At 41.3% G+C, this 20,495-nt stretch overlaps 1 long non-coding RNA gene across 1 annotated transcript in view; it reads left to right on the forward strand.

Annotated features, from left to right (window-relative positions):
* The first annotated feature begins 1,872 nt into the window (after window positions 1-1,872).
* The window catches only part of LOC141992070 (uncharacterized), a 53,836-nt gene continuing 35,213 nt past the window's right edge, over window positions 1,873-20,495 (forward strand). The window contains exon 1 of the long non-coding RNA XR_012640520.1: window positions 1,873-2,285. This is a non-coding gene — a long non-coding RNA (uncharacterized LOC141992070). The remainder of the gene's footprint in view (window positions 2,286-20,495) is intronic.

The following is a 20,495-nucleotide window of genomic DNA, read 5'->3' on the forward strand; positions in this document are numbered from 1 at the left end:
CCCATCCCTCAAACAGAGTAGGGAGCTCTTGAAGCTTTTGTGAACTCTTTTGTTGCTTTTTGAAACCTTTTCCTAACTTGTCAGAAGTCAGATACCCACCAAACCCAGAGTGTCCTAGCTTGATCAGATGCACCCTTTCTTAGTCCGCATTCCTGCAAAGGGATGCACCCACAGAGTGACCCACTGAGTTCAGCAGGACTCTGTACGGATGTAAGTATCAATGTTGGCAGCTCAGGATCAGGGCCACAATTCATGCCCACTACCCATATTGGGAAATGTTTCATTCCAATGGTGACCGAATCCTTGTGCCTGCATGGAGTGTGCCAGATACTGCAGAATTACTAGGGAGATCACAGTACTAGTAATTTATATTAAATATGATAGTTCCACTTTACCAGTTCATGCCAAAATCTACAGATAAAAGGCCATTCATCAGCCATTGCCTCGTTCAATTGCTGGTGAGTGCCCATTTATATTTCCAGAACAGCATCTAAAATCATTGTTCTTTGGAAGGCCGGAAACCTTCATTTATTGTGACATTAAAGCAGCAGCAGCTCCTCCCTAGGATAGGCAGTGTTCCTGCAGGTTTTAGGATCAACCATTTAAAGAAGAGCAAGAGAAAAAGGAAAAACAGAACTAGTGACCAGGAGAACTGGCGCGGAGAGAAAATAAGGCTGTATTTTTGGTAGTTCTGTTTTCTGGTAGGATTGGGTCTCACTTCTTAGGGCTTTTTCAATAAAGACATTGCACTAGTTTAAATTTAATTGTTTTAATTAAACTGGTTCAAACCTGTTATGTGGAAACTTAGGTCACTTGGCAGCAAGCTTAATTAGGATAAACTAAATTGACTTAAATCAGGAGTAAACAAATTTAAGATTTATCACAGACATCACTCTGAAAAACCTTTGGCAGAGATTAGCAAATGAGACCACAATGGATGCCCTCATAAATATGTCTGCTGCAAAACAAGATACCTGTTTCACATGCACAGTTAACTGCTTGCAAAAATTCCCATTTACATGTGCGATTATCAGTTTTATACAAGCAGATTTTTTCCAGTGGCAAAAATGTGTCCCCGACTTCGAACTTGTGGCTTAAATTTAGTTAAATTATACTTCAGCATTGCACAGTGGGCACAACGATGGTCCAAACCATCACTATTGTAAGCTCCATTATGAGTGTTTTGGACCATGACTCATAATGCAGTGGTACAATATATTTTTAATAAGGAATCACAAGAAATATGCACCTCAATTTATGTGCTACAAGTCTTCGCTCCATTAACAAACACTTCGGATTTCAGGGAGTAAAGACTGAGTAGAGATGGCAGGATTTGGAGCCATTTGGAGTTTTTAAAGAACTAACACCACTTCCAGCATAAACATTTTGCTTATACTTTCCTGGGAGGAATTCAAAAGTGCAGAGAGGCAGTTCAGCCTGGATCAAGGTCAGTCAGCATAAACCAGCAAGAACTCCGCTCAGACAGTCAACAGTCCTATACAGAAGACTTCTAAAGCTTTACAGATATTGGTTTAATTTAAATAGAGTACATGCAGAGTTCATGGTGGGGTGATGATAAGCTTAAAAATGGGACCTGGAATTAATAATTTCAAAACTGCTTTGGTCTGACTTTTTAGAAATCTTTGATTAATTCCTAACAATGTTCCTCTCCTTTCACTTCTCTGCCCCCTTCCTTCCTTCCCTTTCCCCATTCCTTTATTATATTTTTTGTCTTTTTGCTGTTGTTTTCCCCTTATTTGTATGTGCGACGGGAGGTGGAGGGGGAGAGGGGAGGAAAGGGAAGGGAATCAGTCCATCAATAGAAGCAGTTCACATCAGAATGCATTAGGAAGAGAAACAATGGCCTGTAACTCAGCAGGACTCTTAACTGTGGAAGCAATTGGGCACTGCAGAAGCCTACCAAGAGAAGTGCACTAATTTAAACATCCTTTAGACTGAACAGTATTGGAAATAATACAAGGATTAGTCCTGCAAATCTAGAGCCAGCATAGAGGATCCAGATACCTTGGCTACCTAAGGATCTATAAAAACTAATTGTCCTGCTGAATGGGGTGCTACATGACAGGCAGCCAAAGGAATCTAGCGGTGTGCCATTCATTTGTATGTAGGAAGAATAACTCCAAAATGGATTGTGATCTGAGCAAGCTAGAGACCTAGAGGGGAGATTCTCAGCAGTCAGCCTCTATTTGTGAGTACACCACTTTGTGTCTGCGCACATTTGATACACCACCTGTGTACACACCAGAGTGAGCATGGTGTGCAAGGTAAGGGTTTTACCCTTGTTAATTCTATGATCTGTATATATAAGTAACAGACTCTTATTTACACAGGCAAGCATTAGAGTTTCAGAAATGTGCAGGGGTTTGTGGGCAGAAGTGTGCCCTTCAAATGAGAGCTGGGGTGGGGGTGGGGGAATCCCACTGAAAAAATAATCAGCCTATAATGAACAAGTACTTTAAATAAATATTCAGGACAGGAGTATGTGCCAGATACTAAGCATAACAGATTAAATTTAGAGATACCTATCTCTCAGGAGATGGTAACTTTAGGTCAATGTATACCATAGTTCAATCCTCCATACCATCTCCATCCAGCACTCCCACACAATCCTCCTCTTTGCATTGTGCTGCCAGGGATGCCCACCTCCACTTTACCTGGCAATTTTCCTAGAAGGATATAGCATAGTCCAGAGGAACTCCTCAGAGGAGTTACTACAGTCTGAGGCTCCATTAACGTTATTGGATCCACTCCTGGGTGGGGGAGAACAGTGTATGAAGAGCACCTATTCCCCTAGTCCAGCGCTCTTCAGTCCTTTTCTCCCCAAGAAAGCCCCTGCCCCTTGGAGGAGATTGTCAGGTCTTTGTGGGATGGTAGTAGAAGTGAACCTTCAGAGGTAATAGACTACTCATCCATTCAGTGTGGCAAGAAAGGGAGATGCCCCCATCGGGAATGCCCTTTGCATGTGAGTTCAGCTGGAAAAACTGGGTCCTATGTTATTGCAAATGAATTGCCAATCCAAAGAATGTGCTAGCCTGCATTTCCCCCTGGTTGTGACAGTGTCAGTGGGAGTATGGGGTTTCAAGCATTATGTATTTTCTTTCTTTTCTATCTCCTGAGTTTGATAAGAAACAGCACTTCCTTAGCTTTGGGACAATAGCTCTTAACACCCACAGTTCAGAATTCTGGATGACAAGGACCCGCTGTGTAGCCGGCACCACTCAGTCTGATTTCCTTGCTCTTTATCTTGGTGGCTTTGTACAAGAACTACAGAGAGATTAATAACTTGGGTTGAATTTCCTCTTCTGGGATACCACACTTACACATTCTATTAAACAGATAATAAGGCATTTATAACCCTACATTAGACAAGCGGTTAGCTTCTTAGAATTGGATGGGATTATGTTTTGGCATGGATTACACTGTACATGACTAAACTATCCCTTGTTGAGAAAGATGTGACGATGAGAGCGCAGATATTCACTGATGCACATAAAACAGATGTTATTTCTAGCCATATGTTCATTTCTGTATGTAATTGGGGAATCTTAGAACATAGGGTTAGTGCCTGCACTAGTTCACTATGTATACAGGGGACAGTTCTGAACAAAAGGAACCCCAAAATGAGAGTCAAAGTGAAAAATACAATCCAAAAATTCCAATAGTTAAACCTAGAGGGTGAATGGCAACTGCTATCCATCTGTCAACTGCCTTTTCCTGAGGGACCCATTTCAGGTTGCCTCTTGGAAAATGATACTGAGTGGCTTTCTTCAGCAATTTTGACTTCAGCCTCACAGTGTTAGTGCTGCATTGTAAAAAGCTCTAAGCCAGTCCCAAGGGAAAATTCAGACTAGAATTTATTGTACAGAGCTATTTTAATAACTGGAAAGCGGCTTGTTTGAGCACTCATACCTGTGTGTAGGAGTCTGGTTTAAGACCATGCTTTATTATGGCAGATTGTATTACATGGTAACATTCCCATTATGTAGGTAATGAGAAACTAGGAGGCTTTGCACATGACTGCTGGCTATGACACCAAGCAAAGGAACTTCTGATCATGGGTCTTTTACCACCTAGGTGGAGCCTCAGCCAGCATCAGGGATTATGACTCGACAGCTTGATGGCACCTTTCAGGAGGAGAGATCCAAAAGCCTTTTAAGGAGTTCAGACTCTGCTGTGGAAGGGTCATTTCAGACACCACAAATATAGACATCTTTCAGGGAAAGGCAATCTGTTGATCATATCTCAGCACAGGAGGTAAATAGTATATTCAATTGGATACCAAAGGAAATTTAGCCAGCCAAAATGCAATCCATTGTAATTTGCCTAGGTCCTGGTGGTTAGTATCTCTGTCTTATTAAGAGTACGTGGGGCCCTGTGCCACATTAGTTTTCTTCCCCGGTCCCTGGAGTTACCTTACTGTGGTGGTTGGGGTCCAATGTTCTTTCAGTCAGGAGCATCCACTCCTCCTGTTTCATCTAACATAACCTGTGATTTTCACTAGTTCAGAAATTGAACACAACATTAATAGATATTGAATATTGTAGTTTGTGAACACGTCTAGGAATGAACAACAAGCCACAAAGAATCCAATTCCCCTCCACCATTACCAGCCACTGGTAATAGCTAACCATCCAGTTAAAGTGGCCCAGAGAAGAGCTGCCAGATGCCTCCAGCGATATACCCTAAAGGCCAATAAGTTTGGGTTCTGGGGCCTAAGGCCTCACACCAAAAATGCCATACAAGAGTACGCCAACCAATTTCCACTATCATCATAGGCTATGAGGCGGGGAGGAGAGGAGCTGTTTGGATAACAAATCCTAACTAATGAGGATGTGTGCAAGGAGCTCTGGATGGCACATGGAACAGGAACTGGCTGCATGTCCCACATGCCCCCTTTTCCCTTCAATAAAATGTTATCAGGACAGTTTGGAAAAGCACTATGCTGTCACTGAAGTGGGGTGCTACAGGATCCCCACAAGGGAGGAGCGATCACACTCACCCAGCAGCAAGAGTCATGCCACCCATTTCACATCTAGCTTTGGAAGAAAGACAGACCATTTTGAATTTTAGCATAAGTGACACAGTGGGACAAAAAATGAACAGAACCTGGAGCAAAGCAGAACTGACACATTTCAGACATCTCAGCCAGCAGCTCCACAAATGGCGACTCCACAAAGAGTGGGCACATTACTTGTAGCCAGGAGGGGGCAAGACCCACCCCCACTGACATCTTCAATCTAAGGCTTCTTGGGTAAGAAAAAGGCAGATGGTGTAACACTATTTTCTGCTGATGGGAATTCAGCTCCATTGTCAGAACTGCTCTTTTATATTCTCTTCTCTTTGTGTACCCCTTGCATTTCTCCCCCATTTGGGTGTATCTTAAGTAAGAGAAAAAATAAGCAATTTTAGTTTGCCCACATCTGTTTCTGCATGCCCCTTGACTAGCTAGAACGTGGGTTTCACACTTATACCTGAAGTGCATGCTTTGAGGGTCTACTACAGCTGACTCCCCAGGCAGTCATTAGCCAAAGAGACAGCCCCAAATCCATCAAGACTAATCTTCCCTGGGAAATCTGCTAATTTACCAGCAATCAGAGAACCTCACAGTCCCCTTCGCCCCTCCTCACCCCCACAAAACCACACCAAAAACCACAAGGCTATTTTGCTTTTATTTTGCCACTTTCACCTAAAAGCAGATAGAAATTGAGAGCTTTTGTCCTTGGAAAAATGTCATGAATTCTTACAAGATCCCATTGTTCTTTAAGTCTGTTGTAAACAAGCTGTCAAGTTTAACTGGGATGTGCTATAAATTAGCTTTCCCAAAGAGAAAATTGCAGAAAATTAGCAGATTATCTGTTAATATATTCCATATGGTGAAATGGAAGAGTCCAACACTCCTGTCAGCCTATATGAAACAGGGCTAGAAGTTGCAGGGTTTTCTCTGCAGCTCCGCAGCAGTTTTAGTTCCTGTTGTAATTCTCAGTTAAAGCCAATGTATTAGGGTTTTTTTTTTTCAGATGAACATATGCTGTACAAAGATAGCTTGATTCCCTGGAAGGGCACGGCTTGGTGATCAAACTATCAGGTCTGAAATATCTAGATTCCTAAGAATCACAGATTCAACCTTGTCCTTTTAAAATACATGAATGGAGTTCTAGGCAGCTTGCAAAATCCTGTCTGCTTTGCATGGTGCTTTTTGTGATTCCAGGGCTTTGCCCCAGTCTCCAGATGAAGCTCACTCTGTGGTTCAGTGAGCTCCAGTCTGCCACCCTACAGACATTCCCTCTGTGATAGAGGTATCTAATTTTATGTTGATAGTTTGCAGTCTCAGGAGTCAGACCTACCCTGTTTGCAGCAGTCTGCCCCCAAGCTTTCTGAGCAAGTCCCACTGACTTGAGTGGGAGCTGGGGATGATCAGCACCAATTAAAAGCAAGACTGAACATAGCACTTTTCATTTAACAGTGCACCCCAAGGGCAGATTTTGTCTTTCTTGTACCATTGAGAAGCTTGAAGAACAGAGGTCACTACTTACCCATGCTCACACAGCAAATCAATAGAGTCAGGAATAGAATTCAGGTCTCCAAATACCTAAGCCCATTACACTAGCCTCTAAATAGCTACTGCTGTCTCCCCTTAATAAAAGTATCTGCAAGCCTTTGGGTAAGACTTTTCAGTCCTCTACAGTCTGTAAAGAGCCAGCAATAACTTAAGAAAACCTTATAGTCCTACCAGAAACCTTATTTGTGTTCTCCCTTCATTTGTGGCCAGGTGTTCAGACATATGTCCCTAAGAGAGAAGAAAAAAGTAAGAAAACGGGCCAGATTCAGGAGATGGTTACATGTTGGTAACTGAATGTAAAGAAGTCTAAGTTAGGCAGCATGCGGTGGCCTCCTAGTACATAATCAGACAGACTGAGTGGCATTGTACTTTTGGTAACTGTCTCAGCACTCAACTCAGAAGGAGTCTGTCCAGGCTTTTGGTCATGCTCAGAGACTTGTGACAGCATAGCCAGTCACATACAAACCTGACACTTAACCATATATCTGTCTGGTAGGATTGTGTCCTGCCATATTGCTCTTCCAACTTCTTAGCATGTAAGTTACACCAGCTGGATTCAACTTAGGGCCACCTAGACTCATTAGTTACCTGATTCGCTTATGTAATCATAAGCATAAATTACCTGTGGGTATATCACCTCTGAATTTATTCCAGTATATGGTAATTTCATTTTTTCCCCTCTCTCTCATATATATATCTGTGGATCCTTAAACATCTGTATTTAAATGACTGTAGTGCCTTTTTATCCTAAAGCCACCCAGAATGCTTTACTCATTGAATACAGGCAGCAGTACAGAAATGCAGCTGCTCCTGCTGTGGAGGGCACCAGGCAGCCAGCATTGCGTGCAGGGCTGCAAATGAAGTCTGGAACAAGGACACTTGCAAACCCCTACATGCTGCTGGATTCTTAGTATCAGTGCAGGCCATTCTGTTATGGTCTCATCCAAAAGCTGGTTGATTTGTAACAGACTTTTTCGGAAAAGCCCATGGGTAGAAATGAACAGAGATAATACTTAAAATGCTTTTAGTCTTCTCTGCTAGTGTGCTTTGGTAAAATTCCTTTGCTACTGTGATACAAACTGGGTCAGATTGTTGATATAATTCTTACCCCAGGTATTCACTGTAAGTCAGCAGATTTTTTATTTCTCCAATATTTTGGCAGATGGAGCTGGAGAAAGAGGAAACAAACATCTGGCACATGTCTATGGAGAGTTGTTATTAAAGCTAAATCTCAGATCAGATCCCCAGGAAATTGGTCCTCATGTAGGTCTGGGGAATTTGCATCTGGCCCTCTGTTTACAATCTTATCACATTCATTCCTATTTCTCACGACCTTAACACCATGCTAGCTGTAGCAAAGCATTTGGTTACTACTAAAAAGGTCAAGGCCCTCCAGAGGCCAATTACTTGCACATGAAGAAACTGCCTTCTAGAATCAAGTTCTGTTCTTCAGAAGTTGAGCCTTAGTAATATAATAAGACGTGAGGTACTGAAGAGTAGCTATACTCTGAAGAATTTATTGGAATGCTGAAGACATCCACCCAAGTTTTCTACTTTTGCTTGTGCCAGAAGTGACAACACATAGGATTTGGATATTTCTTTGCAATAGTGAGATACAGAGTCACCTGAAATTTTGGTGTATAATACAGCAAGAGCTCATTCCTGCATTCCTTGTGCACCCAGACTCCTTTTGACCTTAATGGTAGTTTTGGATACGGAGGAAATACTAGTTCTCAAAATGGAACGTTTGATTTCACACAGGTCTGTGTGTCTAGCAGGAAATAGATTCTTTGGAAGTCAAAAGTTCAACTCCCACAGGAAAATGATAAAATACAAAAACACCTCATCACCAGTGGATGAACACTTTCCACAAACGATCACTCTATATCTGACCTATTAGTCCTCATCCTCAAAGGAAACCTGTACAACACTTTCAAAAGACAAGCCTGGGTGCTGAAAATCATTAACTGAATAGAGCACTGGATTTATGTCTTATTACAAAAACCTATAACCCACTAACAAACCCCCAGCTGCCTCCCACTCCCCCTTCCTTCCCCAGCCTATGACTGGAGGGGTGTTAATCAGTCACCTTGAATGTCCCCTTAGAATACGTGTTAACTACTTATGCTAAAAAATCTGCTCCACCTTGTATTTAGCTGTGACACTCTGAGTACACTTCCCAGACATGAAGAAGAGCTTTGTGTAAGCCCAAAAACTTGTGTCTCTCACCAACAGAAGTTGATCCAATAAAAAAAATATTACTTCACTGACCTTATTTCTCTAAGTTCAACTCCTGGCCAGGTCAAGGCAACCCTTTGTGCTGCTAGGAAGATAAAGAATTTGTGGGTGATTTTTCATATAAAAGTTTAAAACACCAGATAAGATCCTGGGGGCTGCCAGGGAGAGAACCAGCCCCCAGCACAGGATAGAGCAGCCTTAAGGTTCTAATTTTCCCTGGCCAGGATTGCCAAGTGAGAATCAGTCTGGTACCACCCACAGCATGCCTACCCCATGCCGTATCCTACAGAGGGTGCCACTACAACAAGTCAATGTACAGTTGTTGCTTTAAAGCCACTAATACTTTAACAGGATAAAGAGGACTTAAGGATCAAGGATCTGGGCCCAAACAAGGTTCTGTCAGACCTGCATGCACTTGCCAGCTTTGAACCAGTTAATGCTTCTGAAACATGAAGTTAACATTTAACTGTCTCGCAGATATTGGGGCTTCTCTTTGATTTTTTGGTAAAGCACTTAGAACACCTCAAACTTTGAGATCCTCCAAATGGCTTTAAAACAGCAAATGTCCTTCTTTATCTCTTTGATGTAATGTCAAGCCTAAGGCCTTCATGACTAGATAAAGATTGGCATCTTACTATTTTTCAAGACTCTGGAGTGAGTTGTTAGGCAGTTCCAAGTCCATGTAAAAATGTTTAGAAGCATAAGTGACAGTACCAAAGCATGATGAATGTAGAGAGTTGGAAGACATTGTCCCAAGGGCACTGTACAGAACAACACTAGGCCCTCTCTTAGCCTATCATTTTTAGACACGAGAAGGTAAAGTACAGGTTCACTCAGCTGATAAACTGGGAACTGTTGCAAACAGTGGAGAAAGAAAGCAAAAGGTACTGAGGGGGTTAGCAGTGTGGGCAGGAAATAATGAGATTTAAGATGGAAAGTTGCAAGCAAGTACACCTGGAAAAAATAATCCCCACATATATTCAATGGGAGGTATTTTATTTAGAAAGCAGTAAAGCCAAAAGGTGCTTGGGGAGCAATAGTGAGCAGGAAGTCAGATAATTACGCAATGTGGTATAGCAGCAAGAAGTCATTCTGGTTCGGGGAGCTATACAGAACATGGAGTCTCAGATCAGTGAAAAGAAAAGGCGTACTTGTGGCACCTTAGAGACTAACCAATTTATTTGAGCATGTAGCTCACGAAAGCTCATGCTCAAATAAATTGGTTAGTCTCTAAGGTGCCACAAGTACTCCTTTTCTTTTTGCGAATACAGACTAACACGGCTGTTACTCTGAAATCAGATCAGTGAGTCATTGTCCCTCTTCTCTGTATAGCAATGGCAAGTTGTCAGAGTACAGCATTTACTTCTGGAAAATTTGGATGCCAGAAGGATGATAATAATTTGAAGAGAATTCAGAAGAGAGCTATAAGGATGCTGGTTTATGAGGAAAGAGCTTAATACCCATTGCTTGGGCATATGATAGCCTACAAAGATTTGTGTTTACATGCTTCCAATGGAGACATGACCAGCAGTTTCTTTGAGGAAATAACTAAAAGTAGACATGAGTAAATACATCCCCAGTTGCTTCAATAGCAATTGACTGTTTTCAAGTGTCAAAGTTTGGTGAAAACGTTCTGCCAGTAATTCTTGGGTTATAGAATGTACACCAGTAGTTTGAATGTATTTGGTGTCCAATCAAACCCAATGGGCAACTCTTCTGTACTTCCATTGGACAAAAATTATTATTAAGTGTGAGTAACTGCAGCAGAATCACAGTTCAAAATTTGCTTTGCTTTTTGTATTCTTTAAGGACATGGCTGGATAGGTGAGTGAGTTACCTTTTGTTACTGGCTGTCTCTCTCAATTATAGGCCAGCAAAAAAAAACAAAAACAAAAAAAAAGCCTTATTGTACAGGACAAATCAAAAACTTAATCAGATGGGTCACTAGTTTCTAGCTTGATGCCAGTGAGAATTGTTGGGTGCTCAACACATGAGAATCAGGCTATTTGGGGCTAAGATTTTATTTGAGTGGATACTCATTTTTGGGATATTCATCTTAAAGTGGCTTGATTTTAAGAGGGATGCTTTTCAGAACTTTTTTTAAGTTAAGCCTACATGTGTCAGGTTGGACATCCAAAAATCATTCACTTGAAAGCCTGGGCGCCTTGTTCTAGGCAGCTCAATTGGAGACTTTTGGCCAGAGATCTTGCTCTTTTCTGAAGCCCACCAACTCAGGCTGTGATCAATCCCTAAAAGGAAGAGGTTCCAGGGGAGTGAGGTTGTCAATTCTGTGGTGTAATCCAGACCGATGAAGAGTTGTGTCACCTCTTACCCTGTAACCCTGAGGGCCTGACAATGCCTTACTCTGCCTGGGATGCCCATTCAGCAACAAGCATGCATTCTATGTCTATGTAGTGTGCATCTCTGGTCCAAAGCTTTGGATTCAGGAGCGTGCCTGCCTGCAATACCAATGACTTTCACTGGTCCACCAGCCTTGGTTAATAACTGGTGAGGTGACTCCACATTCTCCACAGCCCCATATTTCCCCGAAAATGTATGTTCTGAAATGTCCAGCCCTGTCCTGGAACAATCAAAGGAATGTCAAGGTTTGTTGCTCCTTTAAAGGGTCGATATTCAACAGTTTGTTATTGTAACTGTTCACTGTACAAACAGTTCACTTGAAACACAGTACTGGACTGGTTTAGATTAAAAATAAAGCAAGTTTATTTAAATTACAAAAAACTGAGTGAGTGAGTACAAGTATAAGGATGAAAATCACAAATAGTTACAAAAGAAATAAAGATAAAATGCCTTCTAGTAACTAAAACTTAACAAGCTCCATTTTGGTCAAGGTAAAATCCTCACTACCTTTTTCCATTGTTATACATGAAGGATAATTAGGTGTCTAAATATCTTTGAAGTTATGGACCTAAATGTTTAGGCATTTCTTGTACCATGGCAGGGCTGTGATAGCACAGAGCATGGTGGCATCAATGTCATAGACAGAAAAAACAAAAGTGAGAGCCACCTAGCAGATCTGAACTCCTGCACTGGAACATTTTTAAAAGCATGCCCCAGCTTCCACCAGGAAACTGTCAACCTTTATAAGCCTTCGTAAGCGTGCATGTTAATGCAGCCTTCAGAACAAATGGTGATGCACTTTACTCTGATGGGTGAGATCTACACATTTTACAAGCCATGCAAATGTTTGTGACATTTCCAGGTTCTCCTCTTTCAGCTGCTGTCCTATTGCATCCTGGGAACTGGCACTGATGGCTAGCAAGTTTGCCAATTCAAACAAAGTTATTTTGCCAAAGGAAGAGGGAAGTTTTAGGCAAACATTACAACATGCTTGGAAGCTCTCTTACCACATGGATATTGTTACAAAATACTACACTTTATGTTCCAGTTTTGAAAATGAACACAATATTAATTTCAAACAGTTTTGGTAACAGAGATATCACGAGTTGCAGTTGTACTTTCACCTGATTTCCATCCTCCCTAGTATTGGATCAGAGAGCTGTGGGAGCAGCCTGTCAAAACCTCATTGCTCTGAACACTTCCATTCACACTTTCTGGGAGCAGAGGCACGTATAATGTGGAGAATGACTTCCTGTACTACATTTCACCTCCTTTGTGTAATGAAGATCTTAGGTGAAGTTACCACTCACAGTGAAAGCCTTTCTTGCTACAAGATGATGTAGGGCGATATCTGCAGACCCCAGTTCTATGCCGGCTTGCTCCAAGAACTGATTAGGGGCAGTAATCCACCATTCTATTTGTTCAGCCCCCTTGCTAGTGAGAGGCATCACTTGTTTGAACCACTGCATCCTGGTATAGACAATTTGGGACAAAGTTCCTGGTGGCATAGCCTCAGAACATCGAAATTCGTCCTCACCATCACCAAGATATTGCATGGAGGCTGCCTTTGAGAGGAGGTAGAAATGGGGATAGCTAAAGCAGAGGCAGAGCTAGCAAGTGCGTTGCCAAGACCTGCAGTTCGAGGAAGAAAGGTCCTGCAGCTGCAGCAAGTGTTCTGTTCTTAATTCATTTAGGAACAGTTCCAAGGATGAACCTGTTTATCCAGTGACCATTCCCCCTCCTCAGCACTTTGCTGTGCTTGCTTCAAGTCTGAGGAAATCTTGTGTGTTGCCTTGGTGACTGGAAGATGTTTGAAATTAAAAATGTAGCATTATGAAACAGGCAAGAGAGAATTATACTTTCTTACAGGATACTCATGATTCTTCACAATGGAAGATTGTTTGCTACTGCACCCCGACAAGGGCTGTCAGACCAGTGAATCCAATTGATGGTAATGCTTGGAGGCTCAAGTTTAATAAATGTACTCTAAGTTCATTAATTACTATTCATCAAACTGATAAAAGCTATCAAGAGGATTAATGCAGTCTAGTATCAGATTTAACTCATCAGGGCCTACACAGGCTCTCATGTATTACACAAAGTGGCTGATGTTATCCCTTCCAAGTACTCAAACTAAAGAATATAGGATACTGTCATCCAACTGCAGCCAAATAACCCAGACCAACAATGCACCTGCACCTAAAACAGCTGCATGCCAGTAGGATGCCCAGTGTGTGCCCTTTATTCTAAAGCAATGGGAGATTATGAAGTGGGTTCTCTGGGAGCTTGGGTGCAAAGCACTTCAGAGGAGAGGGGAAAGAGCCCAGCAAATTTAATTTGTGATTCTGAATCTGGAGTTAGGCATTTGACTCTGCCATAAATTATCAAACTTGGGCGCCTAAGGAGTTCATTATGTTGGTAGCAACTAAAACCTCTCCAGCGCATCATCAAGGATCTATAACCTATCCTGAAGGACGATCCTTCACTCACAGACCTTGGGAGACAGGCCAGTCCTCGCTTACAGACAGCCCCCCAACCTGAAGCAAATACTCACCAGCAACCACACACCACACAACAAAAACACCAAACCAGGAACCAAACCCTGATACAAACCCTGGTGCCAATTTCGTCCACATATCTATTCAAGGGACACCATCATAGGACCTAACCACATCAACCACACCATCAAGGGCTCATTCACCTGCACATCTACCAATGTGATATATGCCATCATGTGCCAGCAATGCCCCTCTGCCATGTACATTGGCCAAACCGTACAGTCTCTACACAAAAGAATAAATGGACACAAATCTGACATCAGGAATCATAACATTCAAAAACTAATAGGAGAACACTTCAATCTCTCTGGTCACTCAATAACAGACCTAAAAGTGGCAATTCTTCAACAAAAAAACTTCAAAAACAGACTCCAACATGAAGCTGCAGAACTGGAATTAATTTGCAAACTGGATACCATCAGATTAGGCCTGAATAGAGACTGGGAGTGGTTGGGTCATTACAAAAACTAAACTTAATTTCCGCAGTACTAATTGCTCCCTATTGTTACTCACACCTTCTTGTCAACTGTCTGTAATGGGCCATTCTCTTACCTCTTCAAAAGTTATTTTTCCTCCCTTGGTACCCTGCTGTTAATTGATTTACCTCGTTAGATTCACCTCACACTTGGTAAAGCAACCCCCATCCTTTCATGTATTTATACCTGCTCCTGTATTTTCACTCCATGCATCTGATGAAGTGGGTTCTAATCCACAAAAGTTTATGCCCAAATAAATTTTTTAGTCTCTAAGATGCCACAAGGACTCCTCGTTATTTTTGATGATACAAACTAACACGGCTACCACTCTGAAACCTATTACTGCTTCTGAATGCTTGGATTGTGTAAATGATGTGATTGGTAAACAAAGTTGGCAGCATTTGGTGGTTTTTGAGACAACTTTCTATCTGAAATTAAGAGTTTGCCCAGTAAAAAATTTTCTATCAACCCCTTGATAGAAAATCAGGTTTTTGATTTAACAGAAGTTTTTCTGGAAAGTGTCTGCTTGCCTTGAAAAATTTGTTTTCTTGCCAGAAACATGAAAATTTTTGGTCGCAGAATAAAATTTCTGGATTTTGAGCAAAAAGTATTAAATTTTTGATAGTCAGAAATTTATGAAAACGAAAGGTTTTATTGTTTGTCCAGAATGTTTCATGAAAAAAAATTTCAACTAGCTCTAACAACCACCCAAACCCTAGCTACAACCTTCACTCTCCAAAGCGTGAACCTTTGGATCACACTTTGCAGTTAAAACCCCTCTATATGCTTGTTGCTTTAAGAAACAAATGTTATTAAGTTTCTTTCTTAAGGCACTTTTTCCTAGATTTTTTTTCAACCCAAATGTGAAAAACTTGCAGCAGATAGACTCTGAACAAGGGAAAATGATGCTAATAGGAAAAGAATCTCCTGCTTAAAAAGCCACCATTTTTTGCTCCCTCCAAGCTTTGGCTTGCTTTTCTGGGCCAAACATATTTTACATTTAAAAAAATAATTGTTGACCAGTTTGGAATGTGTTTCATTGTTAGAGAGGAACTCACGTCTAGCTACATTTTTAGCTATAGATACACACCTAAAAAGAAAAACCCCCAAATACCACTGAATGTAACTCATTTGCCTCCATTAAGGTGTGTAACTCATTTGCCTCCCTGAATAATGGTCTTAGTTCTGTAAGAATGCCCACTTCTCTTTATTGCTAAATCTCTACTTTTGTAACCTTTACAGAGTCTCCTCAAGGCAACTCAAGCATTTGTGCTTGTTAATGTCCTCAGACTGTAGAGAATTTAAACCTGGGAGAACTAATCCTATTTCTGTTTGGACTGGCTCCCACAGGGTCAAGAGCTACATTGCATGATGGTACTTACTACCTAATTGCTCTTCTGTTGTCATGGAACATAGTGGTTTGCCCCATAGGCTGGAGAGCCTGGGGCTAAGCCAACCTAATTACAGAATGGGACCCACCTGAGAAAAATCAATGGTTCTTGTGTAAAAGGGAGCCAGGACTAAGTAGTGATAAAGCCCTGCTGGGGAACGAGCTAGAGGGTAGTTCCTATAAATGCAGGCAGCTCACAACAGGAAGTGGTAATGAAAGGGAGAGAAGCTGAAGAAACTGCTGTTCTGTCTGCTGGGCCCTGAGTCAGAGCAAGGAAGCCACCAAAGAAGCAGGGAGGCCTAGGAGAGACCCTGACTGAACAGGGAAGAGGCTGAAGAATAGCCTGAAAGAGGGCAAAAGATTTTGATTTTGTGTTAAGACATTTGTGGACTTTGTTTGGACGGTTGTTACCCTAGAAGGGGGTGGACAAAAGACTGACCTGGCTGGAGGACTGAATTATGATAGAGACACCATGACAGTGCTGGAGTGACCATTCTCAGGGGGCTTGGTGAGAGAGCTGCAATGCCACACCTGCCTAATGGTGAGTGGACACTGTGATGGGTCACTTTAATAGTCCCTCTCCAAAAAAGTATCTGGCTCTAATGCTCCTTTTTGATATGTCAGAGAGATGTCAAGCTGTGAACTCCACATAAATCTTACACTTCTGGAATCTGACATTTGCTCATATTTAAGGTGTTTTTGTGACTTTCTCTGCAGTGCCTCACACTTTCATCAGTTTCAGGAAAAATCTGTATGTGCTGCCCCCCCTTCACTACATTAAATAGGTGTGAATTATTCTCTACAAAATTTTTAGGTAGGAATATGGATTCTCAAAAGTGTTGAGACACCTCTAGAGACGTCATGTTCCTTTTGCTAAATAGGAGGGGGTCCTAGCTAGATGGCAGACAGGCACCCCACCCTTCTCTATAACACAGCCTATCTATGAGCATGATTGAGAAACACTGGGTAAAAAAATAGAACTTCTCAAAGCCTCCTTCTGGGTCTTTCCATTCCTCTCAGCCCAGGCCTTCCCTTTCCAGTATCACTGGGGAATAGTGGAACTCTCCCACACGCTTCTCAGAACTCCAGTCTTGGAAATCCTAGCAAAGAAATAAAATAAATGGAACAAGAAGTCTACCTTATTATTTAGTGCTGACTTGTTCTCCTGAAAACCTTTTCTCACTCCTCATAAACTGCTTTCTTGTCAGTCGCTCTCCTATTCTTAACCTAGTACTGCCAACCCCAAGCAGTCAAAAGTGGGGGGAACCCCCAAACCAACAACCCAAACAGAAAATCCAAGATTGACATACAGTTGTAACACTTTGAGAAGTGTTTGCTTCTTTTTATTCGCCTTCTGGTTTGAGCCTTAAGATGCATTTGGGTCCCATGGTCAAGCTTACCTATACAGATGAGAGAGCTAATTTTTTTTTTAAAGTGGATACTCCAGGTAATAACCTGATTGTAGCAGTTGAGCCTTTAAGGAAGACACCAAATATCACAGGAGTCTGAATAAAACACTTGCCATTCTTCCTTCACCAAAACCCTTCTGATCTGGGAGCCCATGCCTGCTCTTCCCCCCCCCCCCCACCCCAGAGTTAGTAGTGCACATATTAGGTGACCAAAGAGGGGTGTGGCTCCTAAAAGAGAATTTATGAAACCAAAAAGAAAGTGTTGTTCAAACTTCAGTGCTGCTGTAAACAGAACCCTGCAGGAAAGTGAGGTCAGGAAAGTTTGTTGGTGCTGAGAAACCTCATGCATACAGATGCATACTGTATACATATGTCAAGTCTGATGACTTTAGCATTAGATGCGTTCTCTCTGGTGGGGTGTTTTCAGATGAACCAGAGAAGTTAGGTATTTGCTATTCAGAATCCTTTAACTCTTTGAATGCCACACTGGAAGTTTACCCAGCAAAGATTGTGTCACGGCAGCACTATGGGGCTTCATCATATTACTATGTCACCCTGAGGGTGATTTGAACAACATTGACCAATATGGGATGTTGTATGCAGTGATGCAGGAAAGTAGTTACATTTTATATTAAATAGAGGTTATGTTCTAGAAAGTCATACTGTTTGAAGACAGACAGCGTTGTCCCGTGTTTGTTTTTCTTTGAGTTTCAGATAAAGTTTATAAAGTAGAGCATTTAACTGCCTACTCACCCTAGGATATTTAAGATGAGCTGTGTTCTCTCCAGCTGTTTCACCACAAATAAAGCCTGCAGTTAGAAATCAGTTAACTTCTACTGCTGTGGACTTTAATGCGACCTTGAAGGCTGATGTTTGCGGAGTAGAGGAGGAAGGAGATGGAAAATTATAATAGGATTATGGTACCAACAAGAGGGAAATCAGTGGAGGATTCTGCAACGTCTTAGATGTGTATACACAAAAGCAAGGAGTATGGGGAATAAATAGGCAGCACATAAACTGAATTATGACTTAATTGGCATCACAGATACTTTGTGGGATAAGTCTCAGGACTGGAATATTGGCATACAAGGTATAGTTTGTTGAGGAAAGACAGGCAGGATAAAAAAGGGAGGAGGTGCTTCATTATACATCAAGAATAATATATATATATATATTTGTTCTGAGGTCCAGAAGGAGGAGAGAGTCAGACCAGCTGAAAGTCTCTGGGTAAAGAAGAATAGCAAGAAACCATTATGGCTCCAATGGGAGCTCTTTAATGACCTGAAAATCAAAAAAGAATCCTACAAAAAAATGGAAATGTGGACAAATTGCTAAAGAGGAGTACAAAAGAATAGCACAAGCATGTAGGGATAAAATCAGAAAGGCTAAGGCACAAGATAAATTAAACCCAGCAAGGGATATAAAAGAAGAGGTTCTTTAAACAAACTAGGAAGAAAAGAGAGACAAAGGATAGCAGAGGTTATCCACTTAGCAGAGAAGGAGAGCTAATGACATAAAGAAAGCTGAGGTGTTTTAATACCTATTTTGCTTCTATCTTAACTAAAACGGTTAGTGACCAGATACTCAAAATAGTTAATTTTAACAACAAGGGGGAAGGGTCGTAAGCCAGGATATGGAAAGAACAAGTTAAAGAATATTTAGATAAACTAGCTGGATTCCAGTCAGCAGTGCCTGATGACATCCATCCTGGGGTATGTAAGGAACAAGATGAAGCAATCTTGGAACCATTAGCAATTATCTTTGAGGATTCATGGAGGAAGGGGGAGGTCCCACAGGACTGGAGAAGTGCAAACATAGTACCTATTTTCAAAAAGGGAACAAAGGTGACCCAGGGAATTATAGACCTGTGAGCCTAACTGTGGTACCCAGAAAGATACTGGAGCAAATTAGTAAACAATCAGTTTGTAAGCACATCAAGGATAATAGGGTTATAAGCAATAGCCAAGGATTTGTCAAGAACAAGTCATGCTAAACCAAACTAATACTCTTCTTTGACAGGGTTACTGGCTTAGTGGATGAAGAGAACCAGTAGACACGATACATCTAGATTTGAGTAAGGTTTTGACATTCTCCCACATGACATTCTGATAAGAGAACTAAGGAAATGTGGTCTAGATGAAATTACAAAGGTGGGTGCACAACTGGTTAAAAGACCATACTTGGAGTAGTTATCAGTGATTACTGTCAAATTAGGAGGGTGCATCTAGTGTGGTCCCATAGGAGTGAATTCTGGGTCTGGTACTATTCAATATTTTAATTAATGACTTGGATAATGGAGTGGAGAGTGTGCTTATTAAATCTGTGGATGACACTAAGCTGGGAGTGGTTGCAAGCACTTTGGAGGGCAGGATTAGAATTCAAAACAACCTTGACAAATTGGAGAATTGGTCTAAAATCAGCAAGATGAAGTTCAATAAAGATAAGTGCAAAGCACTATACTTGGAGAAAAAAATCACATGGACAGCTACAAAATAGGGAATAACTGGCTAGGTGGTAGTATTATTGAAAAGCCTCTGGGGGTTATAGTGGAAATTGAATCTGAGTCAACAGTGTGCTGCATTTGCAAAAAAGGCTAATGTTCTGGGGTGTGTTGACAGCAGTGTTGAGTGTAAGAGACAGGTGGTAACTGTCCTGCTCTAGTAGGCACAGGAGAGGCCTCAGCTGGAGTACTGTGTCCAATTCTGCCCACCAAACTTCAGGAAAGATGTGGAGAAATTGGAGAGAGTCCAGAGGAGAGCAACCTAAATGATAAAGGTTTAGAAAACCTGGCCTATAAGGAAAGATAAAAAAAAAAAAAAAAAAACTGGATATGTTTAGTTTTGAGAAAAGAAGACTGATAAGTCTTCATATATGTTAAGGGCTGTTATAAAGATGACAAGGATCAGTTGTTCTCCATGTCCACTGAAGGGAGGACAAGTAATGGACTTAATCTGCAGCAAGGGAGATTTAAGTTAGATATTAGGGGGAAACTTTCTAACTATCAGGGTTTTTAAGTACTGGAATAAGCTTCCAGGGAGGTTGTGGAGGTTCATTGTAGGGTTCTGAGAACAGGTTAGACAAACACCTGTTAAAAGTTTACTTGGTCCTGCCTCAGTGCAAGAGATGGACTTGATAACCTCTCATAGTCCCTCCCAGCCGTACATTTCTATGATTCTATGAGCCAAAATGGAAACCACCTCATGCTCACAGCTGTACCAACAGAGGTTTCTGCTTTCTTTAGTAAGAAGTAACTTTACTATTAATCCTTACTTCACATATCTGTTTAGAAAAATGTGACATTTTTACATAACTACTTTTTGGACCATACTATATAAGGAAATTGTTGAAATGTTACAGAAAATTGAATCCCTGATGAAAACTAATGTCAATGTCAGACACTTCACAAAATGCCTTTTCTGAGTGGGATACCAGAATATTAGGAGTTGTTATATAGAAATACTTAGCTTCCTCATAGTAAAATAG

Source organism: Natator depressus, chromosome 8 (genome assembly GCF_965152275.1).
Source record: "Natator depressus isolate rNatDep1 chromosome 8, rNatDep2.hap1, whole genome shotgun sequence".
In the NCBI taxonomy this organism is placed as follows: domain Eukaryota; kingdom Metazoa; phylum Chordata; order Testudines; family Cheloniidae; genus Natator; species Natator depressus.